This window comes from Mustela nigripes, chromosome 5 (genome assembly GCF_022355385.1).
Source record: "Mustela nigripes isolate SB6536 chromosome 5, MUSNIG.SB6536, whole genome shotgun sequence".
Taxonomy (NCBI): Eukaryota; Metazoa; Chordata; class Mammalia; order Carnivora; family Mustelidae; genus Mustela; species Mustela nigripes.
The window spans coordinates 76,521,199-76,528,976 of NC_081561.1; the positions used below are offsets into that span (position 1 = coordinate 76,521,199).

Here is a 7,778-nt window from a genome sequence, read left to right on the forward strand (position 1 = left end):
AAAAAAACAAAAAACAAAAAAAACAATCAATTTTTGTTAAATTGATAGATTCTGTTCTGTTTTTTTGGTCAGAGTTTTCCATGCTTAGCACATTTGAGGTGAGATATGTCCACACAAGAGGGAAATAATCTGCAAAAGTCTTATATGAAAACAATAATCCTGAGTAAAAGTGGTGACAATTCTCTAAGTCATAATTCAAAACCTTGACTAATTAAAAGAATCATCTGCAAAATATTGGAAAAAATATAAATGCCTAAATGGCATCCCCACACACAAATTAGAATTTCTGCAAGTGAAACCAGCCACTTGATTTATACTTTGGGGATGAGATCAATTTTGGAAATTAGGTATGGCCCAGAGCTGGGTCCCTTTCTTACCAGCATATTTGACCTCTAAATGCCATCCAAAGTGATTATGTATATATATATTTTAAATTTTTTAATTAAAATCTGAGTGTGTGTCATCTATGCATTGAATAAGAATCTAGGAAATATAATTGAGACAGAATAGTTGGACAAATCTATAAGTCAGTGATTATTACAGGTAAGTATTTTAAAGGTGGATAATTTAATATGGACCTACTTCATTTAAAATATATTTATATAATATTTATAATACATTTTTGGTATATGAAAAAAGAATTTCCAAGTTAGTGTGTTTTCTAAGATTGGCGAATACAAAAAACAAAAAAAACAAAAAACAAAAAAAAAAACCCTAAGAAATGTTAGTTCGTATGTATTTGATACTGCCTGTTCTTGGCTTGTATAATTGTGTCATATAAATAGGTCCAAGCCAAGTCAAGAGAGTTTAGCAATGTAAAAGTACCATGAGAGCTCAGAAAGATCATATAAAGTCACAAAACATAGCCAACTGAACTTTGTCAATTGTGGGGTTAATCACAGTGGAATAACACTTTTACTTAGCTAATCCATGTCGCTTCCATTTTCAGAGAAAACTGATAAGCCACACCTTGTTCTCAGAAAAGATTTAATAACTAAGAACTGGAATGACACTGAAAAGCCAAGTTGTATTTCTCATATTAAAATTAAAAGCATAGAACAAGGGGCAAAAACACTAGGGTTTGTTGAATCAACTGTCTAAATTCTTGTATTAATTCTACCACTGAATTGCTCTAGGGAAAACAAAAGCTCTCTTTTTAAATACGCCTGTTTTAAACACTGGCAATATTATTTATCTAAATAGTAATTAATAATAACAATTAAAGACAAGGGTGAACTCGTGCTTCATATGTGGTAGGCGTAGAGAACTCCGACCTACAAAACAGACCAGAAATCATTCATTCAACAAAAATAATCTGAGCATCAAAGCACCACAAGAGGCACTCAGAAGAAAAAAAAAAGAAAAAAAGACTACCCCTAGCACTTTAGATTCATGATCTAACACAGAAGGAAGAAATATTAAGAGATAAAAAATAAATATATCTATAAGCCATCTATGGTATAATCATCTGACATGAGATGAGTTCTTGGCAGGCTTTTGTAGCCGTAAGAAACTTTAAGGAAGGGACGCCTGGGTGGCTCAGTTGGTTAAGCAGCTGCCTTTGGCTCAGGTCATGGTCCCGGTGTCCTGGGATCGAGTCCCACATCAGGCTCCTTGCTTGGCGGGGAACCTGCTTCTCCCTCTGCCTGCCATTCTGTCTGCCTGTGCTTGCTCTCTCTCCCTTTCTCTCTGACAAATAAATAAATTAAAAAAAAAAAAAAAAAGAAAGAAACTTTAAGGAAGAAAATTTAGTTGGGCTTGAATAATAAATGGAGAGATGATGAGCTGTGGAAAGCATGCTAAGTTGTGTTCAGAAATAATAAACACCATTTTTTGGAAATCACAAGACTTTGGGTCAATTGAGATCTTTGAAAGCTGGTTAACCATTTTGTACCTCAGGTTTCTCATCTGAGAAATGGGAACAACAGTAATACCTACCTATGTCTTATAATTATGGGAAGAATCAAATGAAATAATGCCAGCAGAAGTGATCTGGAAACTGCAAAGCGCCATGAATATGATACAGTCTTAAATATGTTAATAAAAAACAATAAATAACTCATCACACACACAAAAAAAGTACACTTTCAGTTCGGAAAATGATGTAAGTGAAGACCCAGAGGCCCCTGGTGTGTGGACAACTCGCCTTATTTGTTCATTGCTGGTGAAGCAGAGTTTTTAAATGGGCCCTTTAGGGGTGTCTGGATGTCAGTAAAACATCATGCTCAGCGTAGGAATCTGCTTAAGATTCTCTCTCCCTTTCCCTCTGCCCCTCCCTCTCACACACATACACACACACTCTCTCTCTCTCTCTCTCTCTATATATATATATATATATCTCACTCTCTCAAATAAGTATATAAATCTTTTTAAAAAATTTTTTTTTTTTTTAAAAATGGGTACTTTGGTACTCCCCATACCTGATCTTCCTACTTCCTTTACTTTCTCCCTGAATGACTCGTCTTCACACTTCTTTTATTTAAAAATGCATCCTTAATTCAGTAACTACATCATATTTAATTTTGCAAAAAAGTTCCTCATCTGAATCTTTGCCTATTCTGTGAAAAGGACTAGCAGGGTTAGACATTAAATGAGAAATGATTCAAATGGAAAATTCAGGCAATATTACTTCTTTTTTTTTACTCCAGGGTAATAAAATACCCAGAGCTGTGTTTCAGGAATTTGTGTTCTGCAACAAAATTTTAATAATAAATCATATCTACAAAATTATGGAATTAAAAAAATTTCATGAGAATCTACCCTAATCCTTGCATTTTACAGAGGAAATAACCAGGCTACAGAAACATTAAGGCAATAAAGTATTCAGTAAACACATGGGCTTTGGAATGAGACTGTCAAGACTAAATTTAACTTTTAATAGCAATGGCTTCTGTGTGATTCTCTGATTCTCAGTCAACTCCTCTGTAAGATGGAGATAATTACAGTACATATCTGGTAGAGTAATTGAGATGGTTAAATAATCTAAAGTATATAAAGCCCTTACCACAATACCTGACCTAGAGTAGCTGCTCAATAAAAGTTGTTATTATTACTACTGTCAGCCACAGCCTTGTTATCCAGGCCTAGGCAGAGGTTACACTCAAACTGAGGTCTCGTGAATCCTATTTCAGTATTCTTTCGCTTTAGTTTCAAGGTATTGCACAGAATTTTAAGTAAATGCTACTGCGCACGAGAAGGGTTTGAAGAATGCCTTCTCCCTGGGTACTTCCCTCAACACTGGAGAGTCTGTTTTCATGAACATCACCATATATGTGCTTTCTGTAAGCCTGCTCTTCCACAGCCAATTAGGATGAATGTCCTGATGAAAAGGCAATGGTACTTCTTCATCACAAGTGCAAATAGCACGATTACAGGGCTGATACGATTAAATACACAATCTTTTGAAAATAAATTGAAGCTGACATTTTTCACTAGCCTGGATGTCTGTGGCACAGTGGTTCCCTAATCCTCCCATAGCCTTCACATGGTAACAATGATAACTCTCTTGGCTCAGTGCTATACAGTTTTTAGAAAAGCTTTCACTCACATCTTCCCATGTGATTCACACACGCGGCTGTGCATTAGAAAGACAAGGTATTACGACCTCGTTTTGTAGATGAGGACAATAAAGCTAAGGAGTGACATACTTGAGGTGACCCAGTTGGTAAGCAGCTGAGCCTGTCTACTCAAACCCAGATATTCTGTCTTCAAGTACACATGAAGTGCATATGTGCTCTTCCTGCTTCAGAAAGCACAGTGCCCTCAGCTTGATTACTTACAACATAGAGTGATTTTTATCTTCAGATCAGGTTCAAATACAAAAGAATTCTTAGAGTAACTGAAATGCACTGCCATCTTATGAAATAAGTTGGTAAACCTACAGAAACATCAGTCTGGTTTTCTGGAGGGTCAGTAGTTGCTCTGCTGCCAGGGAGAATTAGGTACCTATGAAGTTAGAGTTGAGAATCTTTGTGCTTAAAGCATACGAAGTAAACTTGCCGGTGGTAAAAGAAGAAACCTGACAGAGCAAGCAAGCAATGGTCATCTTTCTAAGTTGTTATCAAGACTTCTGTGCAACATCTGATTCTGCAATCTGTCATTGCTCAAAGCCAAGAAATGAAGAGATAGTGGGAGTCAAGTTCTTTGTAGAAAGCAGTGCAGTTGTTGGGGGCTTTGTTCCCTTCCTTTTGCCAAGTGGGATGGGACTCTGGCAGCAACACTTTGAATAAATCCTAAAAACAGTTCTAAGGGCCAAGAAATTACTTCATAAGGGAGAGGGAGGGAGAAAGGGAAGGAGGCGCTGGATCCCTGGAGCAATCAATTTCTGTGCTGGACTATGAGACCTGATTATCTTTATCTGATTTTTCCAACTTCAAATGCTATTGATCACAAAATACCCCGCATCTTAAAGATCTGTGACTCACTTTTGAACCTGGTGACCTGTTTCTACGTACTGGTTGTTCAATTTCAATTTCCCCGCAAGTAATTCAGCATGCGTTAGCTCCACTTTCCCTAAGAGTACTATCTTGTCTTTTGTTAAGTAGCACTGGCTTCATTTTTTAATTCCTCAATTCTAATTCACCTTTGAATATCCAGATAAAATAATCACAGAAGATTATAGGGGGAAAATGTTGAATTTAGTATAGGGAGACTTGAATTGAGGTCCTGGCTTTGTTATTCATTAAAAGTACAGGTGTATCAAGCTTGATTTATCAGGCTATTTTTACTCCTCAGGAGCTCAGTTTTCTTCTTTGTTCAAAAAAAATGTTTATTTCTAATTTCTAAGCCTTTAATAGTTTCTATAATTCTATGATCTTCTGACTTCCAAACAATCCTCAGGAATTCTTATGTTGCCAAACTGAGGTAGTATTTCTAAGTATAATCTCTCCTTGCACTCTGAAAGGAGAGTAAAAGGATCTAGACTCTACAGAACATATAGCTAAAGCCATGTTTTGTTTCAAAGTATTCCAATCCAGGTGAATCAAATAAACAGAAACAAAGTCAATGAATATGTTATGTATATGTTCATATCTTGTTTTAACTCACAACTAGGAAGAATGTATAAAACAATAAGGAAAATTACAATATAAAAAAATTAAAATAAGAAAATTGTGAATAGAACAGAAGGTCAAGACCATAAGGAAAGGCAGAACAAAAACATGTATAGCTTGATAAAGTCTATATTGTCATTAACATTGACATTCATGTCCATCCTCACACTGTGTTCCCCATGCTTAAAGATCACACGTTTTTCTATGAGGTAGTGAAACTATATTTATTATATTCAAAGTCATATATTTTCAAGTATTTCTGGTCTTTTCTTACAAAAAATATATCTCAATCAAGAAAAGCCCTGTCATGCCATGTATTTCTTAGGTCTTTCTAAGATCATACTTAACGATTGGACAATGCTGCATAGCTTGTGAAAATAATGTATTCTCTATACCTTTTAATGTATATATATCTGATCCACACTGAAAAAGATTTTAAATCCAAGGTCTGGATCTTTACTAAGTTGTTTTTAAAAATATAACTCCTAAATGACATTATTGTTTGATTCTTTTGACTGTACTAACAATCCAGAAGACACAAATCAAGTAAAAGCTTGATGGCCATCTGGTGGAGATCTTACAGAAGGTGTTCATACTTTGGGCAGGGTCTGGCTTCTTTTCATAAAAGTTGGTGAAAACTTGGTGTGAACTTCAACCCTGTGGACCAGTTCTCAGGCATGATGAGATAGAATCGAGGAGGCCTGGCTGGATCAGATATGTTTTGCAGAGCACTGGACAACAGATGTAAGCCAAGGAGTAAGCACTAGTATTATCTCAGGGACTACCAGTCACTACCAAAGGAGTATTATAAAACAGAATACTCAAGAAGCAAATGTAATGATACAGGAAAGAAAGCAAAAAGTCAGGAACTAAAGGAATCATGAACTGGTCAGAAATCAGAGTGGAAGACAGGATAACAGTGAAATATTTATGATATTGCTATCTTGGCTGTGAATGAAGGAAGCAAGGATGCCAAAATCCTTTTTTTTTTTTTTTAATATTGAATGATAGGTAGATTAGTCAGCTTAAAGGAGGATTCAGTTGTCTGTTTGCCACTGTAGCTATCCAGTAGAGATGACAAAAATGTCAAATCCTCTTAAGATGTTCTAAACTGTCTGAGGTCACCTTGGTACCATTTTTCTGGGAAAATAAAAGGAAAAGGCATCTCAGACCCTTCAATAATTTAAGTGTAGATTATCTACAGAGGTATAGCCATTTTTGTCAAATTTTGTTTCCAGAGACCGTTCATACATCTCTTCCATTTTTCCACATCTTGGGCACAGAGGCACTTTCTATAATTTTTCCAGACTATCTTTTCATGGGGGTTTGTAAAACGAAGAACCTTGAAAGATGAAGACCATGTTTCCCAAAGCAAAGGGTAAGTTTGCCTACTGTCTTGTATAATAAAATGCATGTTTATCGTCAGAGTAAAAGACAGTTACAGTAAATAGTTACACGTATTATAAAAGATTCAGGTTCCCTAATCTCAAGATACCTCTAGTTTAACACCAGCTGCTACAAGGACAGGCATTACCCAATCTTTGCACTGTTTTGTGGGAACTGAGGTTTGGGGAACGAGCACAAAAAAATGCTGATACTCTGACTACTTCCTGCGCGCACAGACACACACACACACACACACACACACACTTTATCATCTCAGCTCTCTTACTGAAGAATTTGGCTTTCATGATGATAGGCTGTTTTGGGAGCTTTCCCTTTCCCAAAACCTTATAGTAGTTTGATCATACCGTATCTATGATAGGAGTGGCTCCAGTCTTGTTTTTGGCAGCATTAATCTGTGTCTGCTCACTGACCAAGGTCCACATTTATCCAGGTTGACAGTTGGGCAGAAGCTCTGGTTCCTCTTAAAGTAGTAATGCCTCATACCAGTTCTACCAGAGCAATCTGAGGGATATTTGTCAAAGTCGATCCTGGGGTAATGCATGCCACCAGCATTACCTCAGCATCCTGGCTTCTTCTGGTGTTTGCCAGTGTCCCTGCGTCCTTGGCTCACATGACCCCAAAGTTTCTGGATCTTCTTCAGTCTGGATGGCATGTTGGCAGTCCAAACAAAAGCATTTAATTCATTTTTTAGTGTTATCAGCCTTTTATGTAGATTGGGGCAGTCACCTTGAAATACGGTTTGAGAAAGATGCAAATGGAGAGGATGAAGGGTCATGATATGTAAATGTGAAAGAAACAAGATGTAGGTATTTAAGTTGAATGTCAGGCAAATGGGCAAAAGGGTAAGCTCCAGAGAAATCCAGAAGAGGCAGAAGTCACAGAGCCAGTGGTGACCTGAGGCAGACATACTAGTATATCCCAAGTTTAGATTATTGTGTTTATTTAGATTATTATCACTTTAATGTTCCAAACAACTCGACCAATACAAATATACCACCCTATTCATTTGAGCAAATCTTTGCCAACACTCAGAAAGTTTCAATTTAAACACATCACACATCTGTTTATATTCAGTAGAGAAATCTGAGAATTTTCATCAGGATATACAAAAATTGAGTCTGGAAGTTTGTGGTCTAACAAGTCCTCCTACTCAAAAGCAAAGGCATTATCGCCAAAAAGGCTGTTTGAGCACAAAACAAAAGGACTAAGTTTTCAGAGATGATGGGAAATACTGTGCCCATCCCAACTTATCCATGTTAAGAACCAAGCTATCCTTCTGGCTACACCAAATTGGCCAAGACCAGATTTATGTGCTTACTT

At 36.6% G+C, this 7,778-nt stretch overlaps 1 pseudogene; it reads right to left on the reverse strand.

The window, feature by feature from the left end:
- Window positions 1–1,219: 1,219 nt before the first annotated feature.
- Window positions 1,220–7,110, reverse strand: LOC132018661 (large ribosomal subunit protein uL15-like; annotated as a pseudogene).
- Window positions 7,111–7,778: the final 668 nt, after the last annotated feature.